The sequence below is a fragment of the Emydura macquarii genome, unplaced genomic scaffold, assembly GCF_026122565.2.
Source record: "Emydura macquarii macquarii isolate MOO-44397 ecotype Brisbane River unplaced genomic scaffold, CSIRO-AGI_Emac_v2 contig_1146, whole genome shotgun sequence".
Classification (NCBI taxonomy): Eukaryota; Metazoa; Chordata; order Testudines; family Chelidae; genus Emydura; species Emydura macquarii.
Genome location: NW_027131283.1, coordinates 10773811 through 10799203, shown reverse-complemented (window position 1 = coordinate 10799203; position 25393 = coordinate 10773811). Strand labels below are relative to the sequence as shown.

At 38.5% G+C, this 25393-nt stretch overlaps 1 protein-coding gene across 2 annotated transcripts in view; it reads left to right on the top strand.

Moving 5' to 3' along the window:
- HS3ST5 (heparan sulfate-glucosamine 3-sulfotransferase 5) overlaps positions 1-25393 on the top strand; it is a 201538-nt gene that overhangs the window by 79862 nt on the left and 96283 nt on the right. For both annotated transcript variants that reach the window (XM_067546774.1, XM_067546775.1), the window contains exon 2: positions 8274-8477. The gene's annotated coding sequence lies outside the window, so the exon portion shown is untranslated. The remainder of the gene's footprint in view (positions 1-8273; positions 8478-25393) is intronic.

The following is a 25393-nucleotide window of genomic DNA, read 5'->3' as shown; positions in this document are numbered from 1 at the left end:
CTGTACCTGGAGGCCTCTGTAAGATTGGGCTCTAAAATAATCAAGAGCACAATGTGCCCCATAGCTTGGTTTAATAATTGACTGTTTCTGGACAGCTGAGATCCAGAGATGTAGGAGCGGACTTTGAAAGATCTTTTCTGCTGGAGCGGTTTTGTACAAAGTATGTCAATGCAATATTCCTATCTGCTGTTAATTCAGTATACTTACAGACCAGCTCAGTTCTATTCAGGCTTTCATGTTGTGATGATCACCATGGTAGCTGAGCACATTCCAGTAGTGTATTAAATTAAAGTACAAATCTGACATATATGAAAAATAATATGGTAATTCACTAGCACCAAATAGTTTACATTAACCCAGAAACTGCTCCAGGTAATGCTGGCCCTGACTGTTTTCAAGGGAAGAATGCAAATAATATTTGTCAGGGGGAAAGCAACTGTTTCTTCAGTCATCCATCTTCCTTCCTCAATGAGGAGGCTTCTGTCACTCACCTGCCTCCACATGACATTCCTACAATGCTCATTCCTTTTATTGTCTTCCTACTAAAAAACAGTTGCTTCCCTTTCAATTCCAGAATTCTGCAGGTTGACAGAATGCCACAGGTAGGAGATGTCAGTTGTGGATGGATTGTTTTCAAATTGCTGTGTTGTGACTAGCACAGGTCAAAAAAGTAGGGAGAGGAGCAGGTCATGAAAAAGTCCAAAACGTCAAAGTTGTTTCCATTTTGCAGGGTTCCAAACTGACTTATTTTTTTTAATCTTCATTTTTTTTTAGATCCGAACATTACCAACTTTTTTGGGAACTGAAAATTTTAGTTCCCATATTTTTGATTATTTATTAGTGTTTTATCATTTTAATAAGTCATAAAAATAAAAAATGGAAGTAAAATCATTTTTCATGAAAACTTTCCACTTTCAAAAAAGATAATTTTTCAGTGGAAAAAACTTTTTCCTTGGGGAAAAAACTGTCCAACTCTAGTTTCGGCTCTACTTCTTGATCAGAAGTGTAAAAATAAACATTGGGCTAATTCTGACATCGCACTGGTTTTAAACTGATCTCATTCTACTGACCACAGTGAATGTGCGCTGGAATAGTTAAAAGCAGAATCAGAGCTACTCTGCGTTAGAGGATGTTATATGGAAATTTAATGGGCTTAAGTAATATATGTTCTTGGGGAGTAGCTTGTATAGTCGAGTAAGTCGATTCTGAACTCGTACACCAGGGTAAATAGAGGGTAAATAAATTCTACTGAAACCAGTGCCAATGAATTACCATATCATTTTTCATATATGTCAGATATGTACTTTAATTGCAGTGCAGTTTTACACTTCTGTAAGTCTGGTGAGTGCTCAGAATAAGACCTGGTATCTCTACAAAGGCACAGTGAAAGATTGCAACAGAGACGGTCATGCCTTCATATCTCTGCAAAAAATCAATCAAAACAGATATTTTAAATGGATGAATAAAAGAAATGCCATCTAACTTTAATTAACCAGTGCTGAGTTTATGCATGTAACAAGATAGGAGAACACTGTGAAACTTCAGCTGGCTGGCTCAGACTGGAATAGATATTTTTGCTCTGGAAAGGGACAAAGTTTTCAAAATCTACTGTTAAAGTAATTATGGTTGGCAGCATTTGGGCGGAGCTGAGATTATGACAAAAGCAAATTCAAGGTAGAGAAGATTGTGCTGACTCGAACACAGCTATTAGTACAGAGCAATACATTCTTTTTTTTAACAAAAGAAACCCAGAAACAGTGAGTTAATTTTGTTAGTATGGGTGTAACTTATTTGCCATCTCAGTGGTCAGGAGTTTTTTGAGATCGCAGGTAAGGGAGCTAATATCTTTATTTGATCAACTTCTGTTGGCGAGAGGAAGACAAGCTTTTGAGCTCTTCTTCTGTGTAAACTCCAGAGCTTGTCTCTCTCATCAACAGAAATTGATCCAATAAAAGATATTACTTCACTCACCTTCTATCTCTAAAATCCTGGGACCGACATGGCTACGACAGCATTGCATACAGGAGTTTTTCGTTCATATTGCAGTCTGCAGTTCAGAAAATGTTATTTAGAATGCTGAGGCCACTGAGATTAGTTAGTGATAACTAATTCCATCTGTTAATGTACTAAACGAACAGTACATAATGCACCCACAATGCTACCTTGTGTACCTGATCGTTCTTCTTTGAAACTCCTGATATTCCAATGGAAAACACCAATGCCCCCAACAAGCATTACCATGGCACAAGGTTTTCTGTAGCATCAATAGGGGAGTAGTTAATACACAAGTGGTTGAGATCAAAGATGGAGTTTTGCTTTAGAGTGAATAGAATTAAATCTGACCACAGGAGGTTCTAGATGGGATTAGTTTCTACTGTCTGACTGCATGAGAAATGTAGTAAACTCTTTCTCAATCAGATACACTGACCAGATGTAAAGCTGCTGAAAACAAGGCTAAAAGAAATAGTAAACTAACCAGAAAAATTAGTGTTGGAAAAGGAGTCTTTCATATAGTCTATATACTTACTAGTGTAGGAGATTTCCCTATGGTCTATTTTGGAATGTTTTCTTCAGTCTACTCTTACTATCCCAAATAAGGGGAGCTTCCAAAATTTCCATTAAGGAGGTATGAAAGGGAGGTGAAGGCTAATATAAAACAGCCTGAGTTCCCAAACAGTAAAATAATAAAAGTTATATGTTTTAGGCTTGTCTATGCCCCTGAGGTTCAGGGTTTGGGGGTGGAGGACACTGGATGCCCATGGTATGGGCATAAAAAGGCCCTCTTATACAAGTTCTTTAGCTCATCTTTCTAGTGTACAGACTGTACCAGACATAAATGTGTAAGATTTGATCAGATGGGCTGGGGTGAATGGGTAGCTGTTATTTATCATTATGCATGTCCATAGGCAAAATGTGAACAGCACATACATACAACAAACAGTAAATACAAATATTATCCTCTGCATGGCCTAAAAGCATTTTGGGAATTATGACTATATGAGTGAAATCCCCTTTTTTGAATCCTACAATAAAGACTACATTTTTTAAATATGGGCACGTAAATTGCATTCTCAAAATACTTCCTGCTAGATTGTCAGTTTGCAATCTAGCCTCAGGTAAGGGACAGTGTGGTGGTGTGCGTGGATGAGTCACATTGTTCCTCCTGATATCCTCATTATTCCAGAGAGGGAGTAAACTGAAAAAGTTCTATATTTGCTGCAGTGTAACACTGACACATTGGTGTAACTACATTGCCAGGCATGTTGCATGCACTCCCTGTCCCTCCTGCTTCTTCCTTCCTCCCGTGGCACCTGTGGCATGTGCTTCCCCCCAAATGCAGGAGGAAGTGGTGGATTTTTTTTTCATTTTCCTTTCTCTATTTTTTTACATGAATGAAAAAATTAGACTTCTTCCACTTATGCAATATTAAGATTGCACACTTTAATCAAGGAAGTTAGGAAATGCCAAAGTTACATTTTCTGCAGGAGCTTTAACGAAGCTATGTTGCATGTACATAGGACCAGATTCTGGCAACCTTACCTGCACTAAGCAGTACCTTACTTCATGAGCCATCCTGTTGAAATGAGTGGAACTAATTGCGGAATAATCCAGGTACCATTCATCATAATGAAGGATAGCAGAATCCATTGCATAGTATTGTTTAGTCTTTTGTTTTTTCTTAAATGTATATTGTAGTACAGTTTACCTTTACCTGTACATAATGCATAGCATATGCAGCATATGTGATGTGCCTACTTGGATTCTATTACATATACCTTATAGTAACTGTGATTCTTCAAAATGTGTTATCCACATAGATTCTACTCTTGGTGTACACATGGCCCTATGTGCACAAGATCTTTCTTTTGGCCAGCAGTATCTGTTGGGCCACATCTTCACCCTAGATGTCCTTGTGCCTCTCCATTCAAGGGCATAAAAGGTGAAATGGGCCCTACCATCCCTCAGTTCTTTTGCATAGACTGAGTCCCAGAGAAGAACTATGTCTGAGCAGAGAATAAGGGTGTGTTGTGATATCCATGTGAACATCTCAAAGAATCGCACTTTCTGTAGGGTAAGTAGACATTCTTTCTTCAAATGACTGTCCACATTGATTCCAATTTTGGAAATTAACAAATAATTATCTATTTCCTTGGAGATGGAAACTGTGAGTCCCACTTAAAAATGACAGCAGGACAGCCCTACCAAAATGGACATTCAATCTAGTAACCTATACCCATGAATGTGTAAATGTAAATGTGTAGACTGATCTCTACATGGTTGCCCTACAAATTTCAAAAATAGGGACATTCTTCAAACAGGCAGCAGAGGCTGCCTGGGTGCTACTGGAATGAGCTGTAATGTGGCTAGTTGGTTCTTACTTTGGTAGCTGGTAACATGTTCTTACACAGTTGGAGACCAGTTTTGATAATCTCTGAGAATATTGCCTGAACCATAGTCCTCTCTGCAAAGGTCATGAATAGCCTTGGGCTCCTCCGGAATGATTTTGTCCTGTTACCTTTATAGTCAATCTAACTGAGATTTTTCTGTTTTGGGAACAGAATGTTCTGATCTTCAGCAGAACAGCTTCTATCATAGCCCATGTTTCCTATGCCCTGGGCTCAGGAACTCCTGCCACCACTGAGCTTCACACTTGGAAATTTTATATCTTGTTACTTCTCGCTCTGCTCCCTTATTCCAATGACCCTGTCCCCAGGAGTGGGTGTTGCCTAGGAAAGCTAACTAGTAACTAAGCAACAAGGTAAAATAACACTAATGCTAGTACAGCAAGCGGAGAAGCAGGTTCCATCTCACCGCAGTAAGAAAGAACTGAGAGATGGTGGGGCCGCTCTACCTTTCATGCCCCTTTGTTACAGTGTGTGTGAGGGCATCTAAGGCACAGGTGTGACACCAGGGGATGCTGCTGGCCAAAATAACCGCGCACTTGAGGGGCAAGAGTGTAATCCATGTGGTCAGTCATGCAAAGAAAAACCTTAGCTTCTGTATTCCTCGAATTTAAAAATAAATTAAGTATACAACCTTTATGCTCCATTAACAGGAGGCTTATTTTTTTCATGTCATAGGTACTCAACTGAATTGTTAAAAATACATTGATGTTTGTTTTTTTCATTTCAATTACATATATCAATATGCATCTCTTTCAGATGCTGAATTGTGGCTTTTATTGGTGTAATGTATTTGTCATAACAGTATGTCATAGTTACAATCAAGATGAAATGTCATCACAAAAGGGAACAGGACTTCTACTTGCATTATCACTTATGAGAAGAATCTATTGTGAGCATAGTGCATCAGCACTTCTTTCAAAACTGAACAGTGCACAACTAATAGCAAAGTGTACATAGATGCATACTGTTAATATGACATCAATATTGACTAGTTTCAGTACATTTAGTAGAAAATGGGTCCATCTTGCTAACAGAGTCTTTGAAGTTGTAGTGACCCCCACAACACCATTATTCTCATATACGGAGGGGAAAGGATCTCTTTATTGTTACCTTGGAAAGCGTTAAATTACTCATTCCTCCATACTTCCTTTAATCTACTTACAGAAGTGGACACACAGTATGCCCCCTATTTCAGAACTGCACGTCCACTTTTCCTACACAGCACATGAGCTGTGGATAACTCTCATCCAGCACTTTCCCTTCCCCCTACTCCCACAGACTCCATGACTGTGATGAAAGAGTAACTCAACCTTTTATATGTATTTTGTATTCTTTGCTACCAGTTTGTCCTTTTCTTTCTGTCAACATATACCTTGTATGTGATGAGATAAGACCCTCAGGGCCACATCCTAGGACATCCAGTTCTCTTATCATCACATATGCTAGTTCAAATACTGTTTTGCGTCTGATCATGCACTCTTTACCTATTGTCTGTGTATAACTACTGTTGAAATCAATGGGAATCAGGCCCTCATTTATTCTTGGGTAATCTTCATTAGTCTGAGATGAATTTACCTCTTTTCTTCAACTAGCTAGCCCATTTCCAGAAGTGAACATGTATATTAACTTCCATTAGTGTTCAATAACAAGTTTTCATAAAAGCAATGTCTCCACAAAACAATAAATGAACTAGGTTTGATGAGATGGTTTTTCTGAAATGTTTACAGTATGGAAACTCAACTTAATGTCCCAAAAGCACTGTCTTTTTTTATCAGTCTAATGCATGAAATTCAATTATTATATCCATATAACGTATGGCCTTGTGTCCTTTGTCATTGATTTGCCTACATTTTTAAAATGCTCAATCTAAAACCACTTATCTGCTGAATTGTTAATAAATAAATGTTTCTGATGAAAAAAGACGTAATTCAATATTGTAAACCATACATCAAATAAACAATAGCATAACAGCCAGCTATAAACTATTACAGACCCATATGTAAGTGATTTATGTAGCGTAGTTAAAATGATTTTAATAAACACTTTTCCTTGCAAATAAAAGATAGAGACTAGATCGCAGGGTGGTCTTTTGCTTCCATAGCTTCACATTTTCATGGGTTCTAATCTGTATTTTTCCAGTATCAGATTCAGAGATTTCTGTGTTTTAAAGTGTCCTCAGTGCACAAAATCTACTAGTCCACTATTTTATGTTTACAGTGACAAAAGCCAGTGGTATTGCATGGGTGCTGTTAGGTTCCCTCTCTGACCAGAATGATCAAAGGAACTCTAGCAGACACACACTTCTTCATGTTGCTGAAGCAATGCCTTTCAATTTAACTTCCTTTCTGAACTCAGAACTTTTTTCACTGACAAATGGGATAGCTAGAGAGCTCATTGTTTTGGCAGCTGACATTGGCATTGATGGGTTTTGAGGGCTTTGCTGTATTCCAGAGCACATGGGGCTTGATTTGCTTTGAAAGAAAGTGGCTGTGTTCATGCCCAAAGCTAGAAATGGTAATATAGGGTTGCAATTAGATACCATATTCATACTCACATCTGTGTTACAGTTCTTGGGTATGGATGCCTGGCTAGGTTTATAAATATGTATGATTTATTGAGCAGAAAACAGAAAAAGACAAGGATAGTCAAACACCCCTTTTATATTTTATCAGCCTTTACTCTAGATAAGGGTCTGACACATTAATCCTATTATAAATGCAGGGTGTTTTTCCTAGGAGGTATAAAATGGCTAGAAAACACTCTTCTGGCTAGTGTTTGGTGTAGAAGGCAACACATGCAGGCATAGTCTGAGAAATCACCCGCTGCATGGGATTCAAAGCTATGAACCCTCTCCTGCAGTGGGGTACCTAAGCCAAACCCTTACCCTACAGCTCACTGGCTAGAGCATTCAAGGGGGATGTGTGAGACCTGGGTTCAGATCCCCTACTCTGCTGGTTTGGAGCAAGGACTTGAACACAAATATCTCATATCCCAGGAGAGTGTTCTGGCTATAGGGTGTTGGGGAGGGGAGGTCTCTCAATCTTTGCTATTAGAGTTGTTCACTTTGTGTAAAGTACTTAAATATTACCTCAAGCAGGGACTGGAACCCAGTTCATCTCTTCCCTACCCCTGAGGTGAGTGCTGTACTCATTCGCCTCTCGCTGGCTCAGTGACTGTTTAAATATTTTATACCAGGAGCAACAGCTCCCTCAGAAGAGACTGAGAACAGCCTGCTCCCCCCATGGCTAGGGCACGCCCTTGACTTGTGGGAGACTTGGGTTCAAGTTCTATTTCCCCATTAGATGGAGAGGGGATTTGAACCTGGGCCTCTTACATCCCAGGTGAGTGTTCTAAGCAGTGGTCTGCTGTGTAAAAGGGGCGCTACCATTTCTGTGCAGGGCCTGATCCAGTCTGCATGCTTTTAGGCAGCCTCTGAGAATGCCTACCAGACTGGGCCCCACAGGTGAGAGTCAGGAGATATTTAGTTCGTGAACACAGCCAGGGCTTAGGTGTGAGTAAGGCACCACATAGCTTGATTTAGTTGGCTTTGTGCATGCCCACCCTTAGACTTTTAGGGGTCTTTATTAGTGGAAACTTAGGTGCCCAAGGAAGTTAGGCACCTACAGGGTTTTTTGAGGCTCTAGGCACCTAAAATGGTAGGTAGGAGCTTAAATCTTTTGTGGATCTAGCCCTCCGTGTTTAAAAACAATGGCTCAGATTTTTAAAAAGGGTGCATGATGTTGCTGTGGACAGCAACCCTGTGATGGAATGGGCTCTATTGTAAAAAGTATTTGTTCTCAGATTTCTATAATAAACTTTCTTTTCAGATTTTGCAAATGTATAATCAGGATTTTCTCTATTTTACAGAGTCAACACATTGCATACCATTGCAGCAAAGATGTCTGATTTTCCCATCTGCCTATCTGGAATCACTTTATCACTTCATTGGTCTCATTAGCAAGCACTGAAGACTATTGAAGATAGACAGATGAACTGAATTAAATCGTCTTTGAATGTTCTTGATCTAAGGTAGATGTATTGGATTCTCTGGATGTGCATAAGGACACGAAGGTTGGTGAACTCTCTAAAAACCTGAAGTTTCTGAATTTAATTTAACCATTTCTAAGGGTATATTCGTTATATAAAGTGCTGGTTAATGTGTAGCATGTAAATATTTGAGAACAATGAAAGATCTAGTCAGATTGATGTTGCCACAAAACACACGGAACCAAATTTACCACTAGGGTAAGCAGATGTTCCTTCATTAGATTAATTGGGATTCCACATGCTCGCCAGCAGTGAATTTGGTCCATCTAGATTATGTGAGATATGAGTGAAAAATTGGCCATACTTCTCCCAAATGGAAGTATGTTATCTGTATAATAAGCTAACCAAAGTACAGAGGAAATGGTTAAATGTGGTGGAGGAACTGAATTCATTATAAATGACTTATTCATTTTTCTGGAAACGCCTTGATGATAATCAGAATTTGATTCCATATTTGTACAATAAATTAATTCTAGATGATCAAGACCCAATTCAGGAAATCATCCCTGTTCTGGACAGCACTTTAACTCTTTTTCAAGTGCAGTTCTGAATACAGATGGAATTAAGCATGTGCTTAAGTGCCTTCCTGAATAGGGCCCTCGGCTGCTCAGAACAATTTGGTTTAGCATTTTTTCCAAGCCAGCTGCACAGAATCATAGAGAGAGAAAAGTCCTATTTGTTCAGTTTTAAATATTCCAAGCAATGGGGTTTCCAGTTCTTCCCTTGAAAAATGGTTGAGGTAGGTCAGGATGAAGTTGTATTGGCAGGATGTGAGCAAAGAGTCACAGACACTTTTCTATCTATTCAATCGGTTCAGCTACCATCTAATTTGTGAGTAACAGTATGAAAGATAAGCAAGAATCTACATTTAAGCACACTAATCAGTTAGCTCTTCATGTGTGCATGAAAATGACTATTTGTGGGATTTTGCAGTTACAATAGGTACGTATGCATCCTTGCAGGGCCAAACAGTAATGAGCTACTTAAATCTTTCATGGTGCTCCCAGCACAAGTCATAACATCATAAATAAAGTACAATGAAATTGTATATCCACTGATGTGGAAACACTGCTATATGTAACAGAGAGAAGGAATAGATGATTTTGACCTTCCCTGTGTTTGTGATTGCCATAACTTTTGCAGAAAGTTCTTTAGGAATTTTCAGCAAAATTATTTTCTCCAACTGCAGATAAAAATACTCAATGAACCTCATCCTATTTAACCTGGCTATTTTTACTAAATAAATAATTTTGTGAATAGTTTCTGTTTTTCTTCTTCTCTATCTGTTGTTACAATGGTTAGGGGGAGGCATATTGATTAATAAAGATGCAGCTCAAATTTAGCATTGTGATGACATTGTAAACTATATGGATTGAGCTTTATTTTCATTGTAGATGATATCACTAGGCTCCTTCAACTGAATTATAGCCTTGTAATCAATCTCTCGGTCTGTTACTTTGTCTATGACTACTGTATGCATACTGCATATCCATGCTATGTGTATAAAGATGCACAGAAAATAGGAGACAGAAAACAAGCAATCCTTTGTCAGAAGAGAGTGTATCCCATTGGCACTAACTGCCTATTACAAATATAAAAATAAATACATAGGAGAAATATTAAATTGCAATAAATTTCAAAGTATACTTGCAGTCCTGTTCCAATGTGGTCAGAGTTTTGCTATTGCATTCAATGGCAGCAGGGTCAGGTATGTATATATATAAATATTAGAGTCCATTTGGGGAAAAAAAGGGGGATGACTAGAATGTTCTGCAAAAGTCCTCCTCTTCCCTCCCTACCCTTTTTAATTATTCAAGATTTTATAAACTCTTTTGAAATTTGATGCCTAGTTCTATAATAGATCATTAAAAAAAATTAAGTAAAAATGTATTTGTTTGTTTGAAATTAAACATTCAGCAAGCTCTTATACATAATTTTGAAGCCGATTATTTAGTTGATACAAATATTCATGATAAATGTCATAGCTTGTTGATGGCAGATTGCAAAACAATCTGAATTCCTGTAAAAGGTTGTAGTCTTCCATGAGAATTTCCCCATACTAAAGGGGACTAAAGATGAGGGAATCTGAGTTCCTTGTCATAGAGTCTTTCGTCCCTAACCCTAAATTAGGTTGTGAGGCCAGAATCTAAGCTTTACTCTGGAGTCTGTTGGGGGTCCATTCTGGAGATGGAAGGTAGGGTCTGTTAGGCCTTAAGTTTGGGTTTTTTTTCATAGATTACATCACACTCATATGAACATTTGCAGAAATCTAATAAAGGATTGTGGAGAACATCAAAGTGAAGTTGCAGTTTCTATTCAAACAAGAAGTTTGTGAATACTTTTTTTGTGCAGTATTTGCCCAGTGCTACTCTGCAATATGTTGTGCCCTAGCATTTCTAACCTACAGTCTCCCATTTCTTTCAAACTATTCATTCTTAGCTTAATCCTACTGTCCTCACTCAGGCAAAAATCTTACTGACGTGAATGGGAATCTTTCCTAAATAAGGAATGGATAAGGACTTTAAGATTTAACCCCATATCAGGAACCCACTACATTCATCTGATCAGATTTTTGCATGGTGAAACTGTCTCTCTTAGTTCAATACCTGTGCAGAAGAGGAGCAGGGGAAAAAGCCAGGTGGAGGTAGGCTGAGGCATTCTACAATGTGCAGACACAGGCAGAATTCCTAGATTGTAGGAGCCAGCATGATCCCCAACATCCAACCATTACATCTCCTGTGAAAAGGTGTAGCACATGACCTTCTCTGCTGTCAGTGAGCAGCAGGCATGAGAGAGGTGCCACTCCAAGGCTAGACACATCTCTTTTTTTAGGGACTAGAGCACTACTGTCCATACCAACTATCCCCTTTCCTATTCATCCTACAAAACATTTTGCCTGGTCCCTACCTGCGTGGACAAAGGATGGGAAAGAAGATGATCTCTGTGCCTGCCTCCCCTTCCCTTGGACACATGTGGGAAGCATTGTTGTTTGCCCCACAAGACTTATTACTTGAAGATAGTAACGGCAAACAATTGTTAGGAAATTGCAATTCTGTGCAAAGCTTCGTAATCCTCCGCCTTTTTACTTATATCCTCTCCAGTTATTCTCTGACCTAAAGGATTTTAAATGGATAAAACTGTATATTCCATTCTTTTGTTGGTGAAGTTCATTTTCTTTCTGTTCATCAGTTCATGGTCTTCTGCTTTATTTATATGATCTTTTCAACACACTATTGCCATATGTATTTGGGTTTAATGATGTGTGTTGTATCATAACTGCTAACCACTTCAGAGTATCTATTCAGATTACATTTTCCCTTTATACAGACTAAAACAATCTTGCAAAATTCAATGTATTTAATGTCAAGGTAATAATTTAACAAGGAAGTTTAGGATAAGCTTCTCACATACCACCAATTACACAGTTAAGACCATGGGGGAAATCCAAAACAAATTCTATATAGTGTTGTTGTAGCTGTTTTGGTCCCAGAATATTACAGAGACAAGGTAGGTGAGGGTAATATCTTTTATTGGACCAACTTCTGTTTGTGAGAGAGACAAACTTCTGAGCTTAAACAGACAATAGCGTACTGAAAAGATCATATAAAGAAAGAGACCATGAACTGGTGAACAGCAAGGTCTTTGAAGGAGACCCCTGTGAAAACTTGGAAACTTGTGTCTCACCAACAGAAGTTGATCCACTAAAAGATTTTTATGTCATCCACCTTGTATCGCAAACAAATTCTAGTCATTTGTTCCTAACTGTCAATAAAAAAGGGATGATAAGCAGATTTCACTGTCTCAGTAATTCAACCATATATGATGTTAAAGTTATTTGATTTAAAGAAATGTGGAAATTTTTACTCAGTTTAAAAAAACCCCGCATTTTAAACAGCAGGACACAATTTCAGACTATTTGCAGTCAAGAAGTTACTGCTGAGCAAAATGCTCACTCAATTTAGGAATGCAGATTATAATAATTTTCCTATCTCCCTCACAGCAGGATTCCTGCCATTATTTTGCAGACTCAGAAGCAATATAACTAGCTAACTTCAGTTCCAGGTAACACATGCTTCAAGCGTATTCTCGTTAGATCAACTTAGTTATAATGCAAAGCTGCTTAGTTTCACCAAGTGAAATGGGACACACTTAAATTACCTCATCTAATGTAATACCCATTTTCAATACATGCAGTGTGGTTTATGATGGCAAAGCTTGTAGAACGTGAAAACTGGTGGGGAGGAAAACTTGGTTTTCGGACAACCTGTCAAGAAGGAGTCATATTTTATATCACTTCATTTTAAAGAAGTAGAACATCAGAGAAAGCAGAGAAAGGATTAATCGGTCTAGAAAAATGCAAATTTAATACATTAACCTTTCTAACACATCACAAGAAAATTCTTAAATAGAGCAGTTATTCTCAATATTGTCCTTTGCACGTAAGTAAAATGAAATGTTTAAAAATGCCAATTGGCCAAAATTCACTGGAGAAAGAAACAAATTTTATTTTTCTATTATCTTTTCTGAGACGTGGGATTGTGGTAGAGCTAAGACTATTTTATTGTGCATTGAGTTTCCACTTACTAGTACCATTAATTCAAATTGTTTCTGGATACATTAGAAATCAAAGTTTTTGTTCTTTCAGTCACTAAGCCTTGGTCCACACTCACCTGGCGATTTGGCGGCAGTCGACGGGAGTTACGCAAACTACGCAGAGTAGCTTGCGTAACTCACGTTGACTGCTGTGCTTCCCTTCTGCATGCTGTCTATAGTGCACTGCGCTGGTTGACAGGCTGGTTTTACTCAGTCGACTTCCTGATCGATTGAGTGGGTCTACACTGACCGCTCAATCGATCCATAAAGATCGATCTGGCGGCAGCGAATTTGCCGCCGTCAGTATAGACATGGCCTGAGAAAAAAAAAAATTCTCCCAATACTAAATGCATGTGGCCCATCTTGCAGTCCTTCCACACACAAACTGATTCCAACAGAATCCAGAGAACAATGGTGGGTAAAATTGCTCCTCCTCCGCATTAGCTTTTTTTCAAACTGCTTGGAGAGGTGGTCAGTGGTTCTGTAGATCAGTGGTTCTCAAGTCTTCCAGGAGGTACATCAAAGCATCTAGGTATTTGCTTTGTTTTACAACAGGCTACATAAAAAACACTAGCGAAAGTCAGTACAAACTAAAATTTCATACAGACAATGGCTTGTTTATGCTGCTCCATATACTATACACTGAAATGTAAGTACCTAGGATGGGTATTTAAGGGAGAAAGTTTTCCTGAAGGGGGCTTGTTATGTAAGGCCTGAAAACAATATAGAATTTCCACAATTTTGCCTTTTGTACTTTAAATCCTATCTTAATCCCTACACATAGGGTGTTGTTGAAAGGCTCTGGCACCTTGTACAAGGACTTCAGTGTTTGGATATTTCTTTCCCAGCCCGTCCACCCCAACCCCATGGGATGGAATGGCTGGCTAATCCACGTAGTTCGGCATCTGCTTGCCTCAGTCTTGATTCTCTTTAGTCCCAGAGCCTCTCTGCACAGGCCACAAGGAGTCCCAAGCAGAGCATAGTTCCATGAAGCAAGGGGCGGGGGAGTGAACATTACAGAATGTTGGCTTCCCAATCTGTAGTGCAGCCAGTCATTCTATTGCAGTCAGAGCAGCGGCACAGGTTGAAAGACGAGCGTCCACCCATACACTTTTTGGTTGGTTCACTTGGAAATAGCTTGTTTTGGTTTGCTGGAAAGTTGCAGAAGCCACTCTTTACTCTGGATTGCTTGGTTGATTGGTTGGTGTTTTTAAATCTAAATCTGACTCCTTCCCAGAGATGAAGTTACAAACTTAGACCATCTCAGATGCTATATTTAAATAGTATTTGGGGACACTGGATGCTCCCCCCAGTGTTCTAATGTGGGAGTGATATTTTCCCTAGTTGACTGATATCAGCCAGCCAGGAAAAATAAAGTGTAAATGGGCCAGCAGCCTGATAAAGTAATCTCTTATTCTGATAGCTATTTTACAGTACTTTAAATACAAATGTTTACACTTCATATATTGTGAAATTATACCCCACTATTTCTTAAAGCCTTTTAATTGCAAATACCTCTCAGATTTGTAATTTAAGAGAAAAAAAATTAAATTAGCTCTTTTTTCTTATCATTTTTGATTGATTGATTGATTGTACTAGTTCAAATTCATATTCTGTATCAGAAATCTCATTTTGTGATTTTTTTCTCCCTTTCCTTCCCTCCCTCCCTCCTTATGACTATTAATGGAACTGAGGAAACAGTACCTTTTTTGATTCAGTGCTTTCAGCTGTAAAAAGAATTATTGTATGTGGCTCCAGCATATTGTGATATGTGCTTATTACTATTATAACAACCATTACAGCCTATTGAAAAGGTACCTGATCTGACCTCACGTGGAATAAGAATTATTATAAACAGCTCATGGTTTGAGAAGTTGAATTTGCTTTCCTTTAGCAGCCTCTAGACTTCTGCTTCTAAAGCTGTATAAATAAACACAATGCAAAGAAATCTGATAGCAACTCATGTGATATCCATTACCATGTATAATAGTTTTTACGGCAAGTTTCTCTACCGTGAAAACAGTGCCCTTGGGATCCACATTTATTGCAAATTATGAAGCTACATTTATGTATTTTAAATATTTAAATATTATATTTAAAATATATTTAAATAATTTAAATATAGGATGCTAGAAGAATTTCGGTATATGTTTGCATGGTCAACACTATGGATCTGATTTTCAGCTTTCCACTGAGCTCAGTTGGAGTTGAGGGTGTGCAGCACCTCTGAAAATAAGGCCTGATGGACTTTTAAACTATGGTGAGGAATGGTTATATGTATTTCTATGTAATTATTTGTACACGACACCTACCATGCTCCTTTTGTCCTCTGTCCATTAATTCATCTCCCTGGGCACTTGGAATGTTAGAATAATTCCCATAAAAGGTTCAACCAACTGCCATTTTAAAACAAACATTTCTATGGCAGTTTTTTTCTCCTTCTTTCCCAAAATCAGAGGGTTTTTTCCCATCAAAATCACCCCTACACTTGGTCCAGGTGGGCAGGATTCAGTTTTGCACCATTTAGTTTTTCTTGTACCCTAAAATGATTATGAATTTGAAGTCTGTTATCTTGCAGACTAAAAATGGGAGGCTTATGTGAATAGAAAAGGACAACTCCTATCTACCCAGTGGAATTTTGTACTTTCCCAAGATACCTGAGTCTATAAGGCATATAAAAGATGTTTTAAAAGATTTTATGGCTTTATCTGAGCCCTTTATATTTGGACTCATGTTAAGTAGGGGACACTGTATGCAGAGGGGTTTGGAAAATAATCTCATTATTATTTTATTAACGCTAAATAATTGTGGAATTATTTTTCTGTAATACATGTGGCATCAACGGAAAACACAGTGGTGTCAGAGGGAATAAAAGCTTCATCAGCCATCATTTTGAAATGGGTATGTTTTGTTTAGGGATCAGAGCCCGCAGCAGAGCCAGTCTCCCAGCAACCTAGCAAGTGGAGCTAGTCTCTTGTAGGTTGCCTGATTGCTACATTGCCTGATTGATGGGAAGAGCTGATCTGCTAACTCTTCCCACCCAAACCCAGCAGCAGTTTGGGAGCTGCTCAAAGCATTTGCCCATGACTGTGATAGCTCCCGTGCCTTCTTGCTGTAGCCCTGCTACTGCCTCTGACCCATGGCTCTGGCATCTGGCCAGGGCCGTATTATCCATTAGGCACAATAGGCACAGTGCCTAGGGCCTATGAAACTTTCAGGGCCTACGGGGAAAAAAAATTATATATAATTTTTTATTTTTATTTTAAAAACTATTTATTAATAGCTTAAAATCAAATTAGTTATTTCGGTCGGGGGACCTACAAAGGCAAGTGTGCCTAGGGCCTATGAAGATCTTAAAACAACCCTGCATCTGGCCTCTGGTTCTGATACTGGGCTCCTCTTCCCAGTGGCCTAAAGCCTGCTCTAACTCGTAGGCACAACTGCCCACATCCCGGTCTCTGACAGCGTTACTCAGCGATGGCAAATCCATGAGCTAACAAAAATAATTGTAGGATTGTGGTCGTGACCAGATACTGCAGCTGTTTTTTCAGTCACGGAGGTAGATTGTTTTTGCAATGTACTTGTAGAGATAAAGATCAAGGCTCTTCCTGTTTGGTCTAGAATATATATAAAACTCAAACATGAACCAAGAATAGAATCAGGGAATTTTTCCACCATGAAAAACTGCCCTTCTGCCAAATCTTGTAGGCCCAATTTGAATTATACAGGGAACAAATATGGGGCATCTGGACCCTAGAAGGAGGGGATTGGGCAGCACAATGTCACTCCCAAGGTCTTACTATACTTCTGATGAAATCCTGGCCCTGCTGGAGTCAATGAGATTTTTGCCATTGATTCATTGGAGCCAAGATTTCACCCTAGGCCTTGGTTGAGAACTAAATTTCATGGCAGGATTTTTAATGTTTGAAAATAAAGACATATGGAAATACTGAGACAGTCTTAACTGCAACAGTTCCAATGTGTCCACTGTAACATGTATCAGGCTTGCAACTTGACATAAGAATGGAATGACACATTACTCAGTGAGTATAGGAGAGGTCTTTTTCTTTGAAACTTCGGACAATGATGCTCTCTCATCAAAGATTAACAATATTGTATACATATCTCTTTGTCAGTGTCACAAATGCTTGTTGATAAACACTTCAGGCTCGCACCATGCAAATAAAAATGGACATGCAACATTATAATTGAAAGTACATGATGTGGTGTTTTTATGTGTGCAGCATTGTGTTGGGCTGCACAAAATGCAGTGCAGAGATGGGACCATTGCAATCATTTTAACAAGTCGCTTGGCTGCTGCATGCACCATGTGATTTACTCTTGGGCCTACCTGATGCATTCAGCTTTATTTGTTAACCTAGCAGAACATTATTTATTAATGAGTTCTTCATGCTTTATTAAGCCTAATGTCAAAACACCTCTGTGGGACTCTAGGCATGTTCTCTCTTTATGTTAAAGCCTTCTAAAGAAAATGAAAAATTATGCAGCAAGCTGCAGATAAAACCCAGAAGAAATCAGTTCAATTACGCTTGATCTTGGCAGATGATGTTTCTGAATATCTGTGAAAGAGCAGCATCTGATTGTGTGCTGGCTTCAATTAAAGAATTCTGCACTCTCAAATATACATAATTAGGGTGCTTTAGAAACCTAAGAAGGCTACTTTGGTCTCAAAAACTGAGTGAAATGCTCAGATGGCAAAGACTGACAAGTTTGGCGTGAAAGCATTATTTGTGCTTTTTTCATATTGCTCTTTTATAATGGGGAGGGAAGTTTCTATGTGTGAACATTAAAATGATCATGGTAACACAAGGAATTAACTGCAACTTTTTGTTACTCAATAGAACATGTTGATCAGGAAACTAATACCAGCGTTCAATAAACTTCTCCAGTGATCTGACTGAACACCCTATCTCTGGCATTCACATGTAATTCAAATCCATTCATTCTTGGGCATTTTCTAGGCTGTAGAGTGTGTTCTGATATGCTTTTGATTCTATAATTTTCCTAACAGTGACTCAGTGAAGCTAGCTTTATCATCACAAAAACAATGACAATGAATTAAATACTTAATTTTATTCATTGGGGAAAAAAGAAATCTAATCGCCCAGGGAATTGATGTTTTCCCTGGCTTTGCACGTTGAACCAATTAGTCATAGCAATATTTACAAAAATGGGAGGCCTGTCAAAATTGCCAGTTTGATATCAGCTTATGTTTTGTGTTTGAAAAGTACTTTTTAAAATGTGTGCTGTCATGAAAGGATTTCCAGGACCAGGCCTGAAAATGGCCAATCAGAAATGCATGATTCCTCATGACAAATATAGTTCTGTAAAGATCAGAAATAGAGTTTGACTTGGGTACAAGTCAGTTCACTTTATGAGTATGTGAAAGAGCATATTCACCATCTGGCAAATAACTGCAACAGTTTACAGGCTGAGACATTTGGGACTTGATGGTACTCCCAATGTAGTCAGAGGAAGTTTTGCCATTAGCTTCAGAAGTGGACCCACAATTAATTCCCTTACCTATATTTCAGCACATCAGTCTATGGTTTTGCTGGTTTTTTTAGTATTGACTAGCTAGGTAATCAAGGTTTCTTCATCCACAGTTTTCTCAGCCTTACCTTCAAAGTGGATTCTAGAATAGTCTGATGTGAACTAGGGCAGATCTGTAGCATGTCTGGTGAAGATGCTGTATGCTGATGGAAGAACGTTCTCCCATCAGTTTAATTACTCCACCACCATGAAAGGCGGAAGCTGTGTCACCAGGAGAGCGTCTTCCACCGACATAGTGCCGGAGTGGACAGTGCTTAGGTTGCTGTAACTTGCGTCATTTAGGGGAGTGTCTTTTTCACACCTCTGAACAATGTAAGTTAGATCGACTTAAGCAGTAATGTAGACCTGTCCTTAGTGTCTATAGACAGCAGTTAAGTTACCAGCTTGAAAAACAAAAAAACATAGGGGCAAATTCTTCAACCTTTTTCATGTTGATTACTACTTACATAGTAGTCCCATTTGACTTCAGTAAGACTACTCCTGCGATTTCTTACACTGAGCAGTACTGACAAAGGTGGCAGAATGTGGCTAATAATTAAGGTCCAAGGGATTTTTTTCCCACCCCAACCAAATCATTGCAACAAAAGTCCACATAGAAAAATACCTGGAGGGTGTTTATAGACGGATGACTTTGGTGCTTCATAATCTCTTCTGCTAATATGGAATTTCTAGTTCCTATTTTCTGTTTATAATTACTATCAGTAATGAATATTTTATCTAAGCTTGTTTTGAGCCTTTCTATTTTCTTTCATCTTACCTCTTTCATCCCACTTCTTAACATTTGACAGATCAGTCAGAGGCAATGAAATGGCTGAGGCCTATACTGTACAGGCACCATGTCACAATGAACATAAATAATTGGAGGGCCAGATTCTCAGCTGGTGTGTACAAGTGTAGTTCCATTGACTGCCATGGAACCATGCTGCATTACACCAGCTGAGGATCTATCTCAGAGACTTGCAGGCATACAAGTTTTTAACAATATATACAGGAACATCCTTATTTTACTACCTGATTATCTTCTATCTCTAAATGCCCTTGACTAGTGATGGTAAATTCAAGATATAGGATCCATAAGATTCTATGAACTCCCAATGAGAGAGTTTTCCATGGACTTTAATGGAATAAGTATCTGGCCCATAAAGTAATACAGAACTGTCACTGATCACAGAGCTTTGTTTTTAGGCTTGGAAGGATTCAATTTTTAATAGTAAATATTGGTAAATGTCAATTTCACCATGTCCACACACACACAAGAAAAAAAATTGCACTAATGATAATCAAGTTGCCTATTTGCACAGTAAGAAAAATGTTGCTTGAAAACTTAGAGTTCAAAGTCCAAGACTTTTGCATTAATCTTGTTACAAATGAACTAGTGAATGAATAGTAAAAACAGGTATGATTTATTGATTTAAGGATATTTACTTTGTATATTTTGACATGTGATGTTAACGTGTCCTAACAGTTTATAAAGCTTTAACTTTCTGAATCTCAATGTCTGTCATTAAGCAATTGTCTGACCACTCCCCCCAGTCGGGAGTATAGACTGGGAAACTGAGTCCACTCAATTTAGACTTAATCAGTTTTGCCTTTATTTAATACAATTTCAGCATAATTATTGTCATTTATCGCATGTGGACATATATTACGCCAAACAAGACAGAACAGGTGAATGGGCCTATGTTACCACATTCCAAGGTGCCAAGAAATTGGTCCCTCTTCCACTGTGACAGTCACCTCCCTGATCTCTTGGTCTAATCCTTTACTCTCATTCATCAGTTTCTGATCAAGCATTTCTCCAGCTTTGGAGCCATTTTTACATCTATTCTTTTACATTTTCACATTCTCCATTACTTCATTTTCCTCCAATCAGCATTTAACATATTATCCACTGAATTTTACATATCCCATATATTACGCATACAAGAGCATTAATTATCTAATATGTACAATTTTCTTGCTGAATTTACAGTTTCTGGATTGTGTTGCCCTGGTTCACCTTGTTTCTAAGTTTCCCAGAAAAGGAGTTTTTGTTTATCATGTACCCCTGGCTTTCATCTTTCAACATGACACATTACTTATCTTGCCAACAATATCATTTAAAAAAAAATCAGAAAACTATGTCAAAGAAATTAATGAAAATACCCTCCTGCCATGCAAAGCTTTGGCCTGCATGTTACCTTATCTAATACTTCCTCAATATCCATAATTATAATTTATTTAAAATATAGCTAACAAAGCCTTTAATTTTATCATTAGCAAGCCTTCATTTCAATGTTATAGATCAGTATGTGTATATCATATTATCCTACCCCTTAATCTATTAGAAGGGGAATTTTAGAGAGCACATTATGATTCCTTAATGTCATCATTTCTTATCTTCAGCAAACACAATTGTAAAGGGGATTTTTATTTTACTCAAAGTCCAAAAACTTTTTATTTTTGGTATAGCCAAATCTTATCATTGTTTTTCCTGTTATGAAACTTGATGGGCTCTGGGTTTCAGGCCTTGGTTTTTAGACAATTTTAATGGTATTCCAACACCTATGAAAGTTAAAATTGATAAAACCGAAAAAATACTTCAAAAAACCTCTATATTATCCATCAAAATGATAATAATAATAAAAAATGCTGCCAAACCTAACTTTTTTGGATATTGATTATTCATGCAGTGATTCTGCTATTTTACAGCTATTATTTGCTGTTTTTCTAGCGAAGGCTGTCTTAGGCTCACACTAATAATTAAGTGGGTTGCAAAGAATCAATCACAATGTTTTTTCTTTTTTAATTTTTTTTTTCAGTATTAAAAGGACACTTTAAAAACTTAATTGAGAAGCATGTACTTGCCCCCATCTCTTTTTGAGCATAATTTAACGTTAACCATTCTGGTCACCCTATTTCAGAAAAAAAGATATTAGAATTGGAAAAGTACAGAGAAAGGTAACAAAAATGATTAAGGGGGTGGAATATCATACATAAAAAGAGATATTAAAAAGACAGGGAACGTTCAACTTTGAAAAGATGACTAAGGGGGGAAAATATGAGAGGTCTATAAAATCTTGAATGATGGGGTGAAAAAGCGAATAAAGAAGTTTATTTACCCTTTCCCATAATAGGAACCAGGGGTCACCTGATCAAATTAGTAAGCAGCAAGGTGGAAACAAACATAAGGAAGTCCTTCACACAATGTACAGTCACCCTTTGGAACTCATTATCAGGGGATGTTGTGAAGACCAAAAGTATGACTGGGTTCAAGAAAGAATTAGATAAGCACATGGAGGATAGGTCCATCTGTGATTATTAGCCAAGATGGTCAGGGATGCAATCCTATGCTCTGGGCATCCCTAAACTTCTGACTGCCAGAAGCTGGGATTGGACGACAGGGGATGGGTCACTAGATAATTGCCCTGTTCTGTTCATTCCTTCTGAAGCATCTGGCACTGGCCAATGTCAGAAGACAGGATACTAAGTTACATGGACCCACATGACCATTCTTACGTTCTTAACACTGTAGCAGAGACCAGCCACTCTGAAGCAGTTTGCCCAAGTCCAAGGGAAATGGTTGAGAGCCTGCAATGTCACTAGAGATTACAGAGAAGCCCAGGAAGCTTGCCTTGTGTCCTTTTGGGAAGATTGCATGATCAAACATCATTAATTTAGCAACCACTTTATATGCTTTTGGTTTTAATTAAGCCCTTTGAGACAAACAACAATCTACAGTATTTTTCTGTTCTAGGCCAATGTACGGTACCTACACAGCTTCATAAACAGAGTTTGTCACCTTCTATCTTGCTTATCAGACTTTCTCCTTTAGGATTTACCGTCAGGTGGGAAATCATAAATGGAGGATCACCTAACTCTGGTATTTCAGTACAAATGTAGTTTATTGTAAATGCCAGATTTTTTTCTTTTAATTTTTAATGTATTCTGGAACTGTGACTTCAGCTGTTTAGGCATGTGCAAAATATGCATTTTGCACCAAATACTTCATTCCTGCAAAATGCATGTTGCACATTTGCAACTAACTGTGGTTTATCATTTATAGCAAACCAAAAAAAAAAAAAAAGGCTAAAATTGTGCTCTGTTAGCGTACAACACAGCAAATCGGGAGTAAATCCAGTGATTTCAATGGCCTTTCTCTAAGGACAGTGAAATTACTCTTAAGTTAAACAAGTGTATCTGAGAGCAGAATTTTGCCCAGAATGTCGCTGAGATGAATTCTATTTGTCTGCACCATTTCTCTGTCTTTGTGTGTGAGAGAGTTCTTAGAGAATTATCTGATTTCTACATATGCGTTGTTCTTCTGCAGCACTCACTGCACATGAAACTGTGATCCTAATTCTAGGTCCCAAGATGTGGGTGCAGCTCTCTACTCACCTGTGAGCTGTCTGGATCAGGACTGAGGGGCCTACCTGTCTGTCAGGAAAGTTAGTGGGAGATTTGTCTTTGACTTCAGAGCAGGAGCAAGCCCTAAGATTGCTATGCAATCTGTTCTGAAGGTATAGTAATTGCATTTAAAGATATAGGGGTATAACTTTTGTTCTTCATTATACATAAGCAACCCTCTAAGAAAGCAAACCACAAGCTAAAATCTTCTGCAAACTATGATCTATAGGTGTATACAAAATGGAAAAAAATACTGAATGTCATATGTCCTACTCACTGGATTTTTGCTCAGGTTCACTTACTTGGGTTGGGAAAAAAACATGTACAAAAGGTTCCTCTCATTCCTCCATGATTGCTGCCCTAAGATATTTGCTTTGCTGTAACAATTCTCACAAATCCATAGAAGAGAATGGTCCTTATTGGGAACTGCAGCGTAGTTTGTTGAGTATTTTTGCAACAGTGCAGTAATGATTTTATTGTGCTGTATCTTAATAGTTGATTAAAATGCCCACTGAATTTACAAAATGGGTTCAGGAACTTCTGAAGACTAGTTGGTTTAAAATACTCAAGGTGTTCTGATAATCACCAACACTGCACTATTCAAAACTAAATTTAAAAAAAACCCAAAAAACTAACCTCATTACAATAAAAATAGTAAGCCAGTAAAATATGTAATAAAAGAAGCCTATTGTTGGATTATCTCATTCTACTGTGTCTATGTCTCCTCCCCCTTTTCTTTGTCCTCTACCCCCCTGCCACCACCACCCTGTCTCTAGTTTCTTTTGTCTGCTTCTGTCTAACTTAATTCTATTTTTCTCTCTTTCATCTGTCATCTACTAATAATAAATGCCACATTGCCTTGTGTGAGGAGGGTTTGAGGGTGATAAAAAAAACCTGTAGCCAGGTTTCCAGGGCTTTTTAAATAAATATGGTTACAGCCTGCAGGTAAGAATGAATTAAAATTAACAAGATAGACTGTGTGTATATGTATGTAAGTTATATATTTATAGAGAAGCAGGGCTTTTGAAAGCACATTGAGTCACTCCAGCTCCTCGATTGCTCAGTGTTGCTGATTCTCATGATTTCATCTCAAATCTCATGATATTTGGGTTTTTTCTTAAAGTCCCAGTGGCTGGAATCCAGGGATTGCATACAAATCTCAGCTTTCATTTAGTACTTTTCTACCCCTTGCAGAGAAATGCTTGAAAACACCAAGCAAGTGAATAGTAAAGACTCAAACCAAAATGTAAACAAAAGGAATGCACAAAATGTATTGGTGTACTGATATCATTTTGATAGATTTCTTAGATCAGACTCATGGTTTTGGGAGGATTGCTAAACCAGATTGATTGCACTCAGTGCCAGTGGTGTATGTAGTTCCCTAGCACTGCTCTTCCCTAATTAGAAGAAGCTCCTCCCACACGATATAACTGGATTGTCCTCCATTTTGGATTATTTTCACAAACCAAATTCATCATCTGATGCACACAGCGGCCAGTATTAATGACAGTGTAAGACAGTGTAAAAACAAACTATCAAAGGAAGCAGTGAGGTTGCCAGTGTTGAGTCAGAAGAAGCGTGTTTGTTGCTCAGGCCCACTTTAGGAGCTGGGCATGGCATAGCAGGCTCTTTTCCCATCTGACTTCCCCTTCCGAGGGATGGTCTGGCCCTGGCCTTGATCTTTCTTCCCAGAGCTCAGTCTTTCAGTCAGGTCATGCTTTGTTTCCACCTCTTCTGGGGGTAACAAAATCCAACACAACAAAAAGTCCATTGTCCTCACAAAAGGTCTTTGGCCTCATTTCTGGGCCCCATGGTTCACACACCACACAGAGCTTCAGTCCTCCTTATCCTTATGGTGAGAAAAGGGCTTCACACCATCTTTTCTGGAGTCTAGTAGTGGAAGCCAGGCTTTTCTGCTACACTGGGTTCCAGCTCAGGGACCCTATAACCCTCTGCACAATTCTTTGCTGCTGACTCCCTGGTCTTCTTCATACCCAGTCTGTCTCAGGCCTTCTCTTCCACAACCTCTCAAAGTTCTCCCTTTTTTTCAGGGCCAGGCTCTCCCCTGGAATCCTGCAACAAAGATAAACATAAACCCACTTCTACCCTCCTTGCGCTTGACTTTACATCCCTCTGACCTTTCCACAACTTTGTGCCTGATTAAATGCTCCCCGTGCTCTCTTTCCCGAGACGTCCAATTCTTGCCCTTTTTTCAGGGCACACCAGAATCTACTCCACTGCAGTAGCTACTTGCCAACCTTCTCTGTTCATGAGAAGATCCCAGGGTTTACTGCCCCCCTTAACTTCCTCCTTGACCTTCGCAGTCTCTCTGCTCTCTACTCCCAGAGAGGGACTGCAGAGTTCCTTCCTCTCCTCCCTACAGCCTC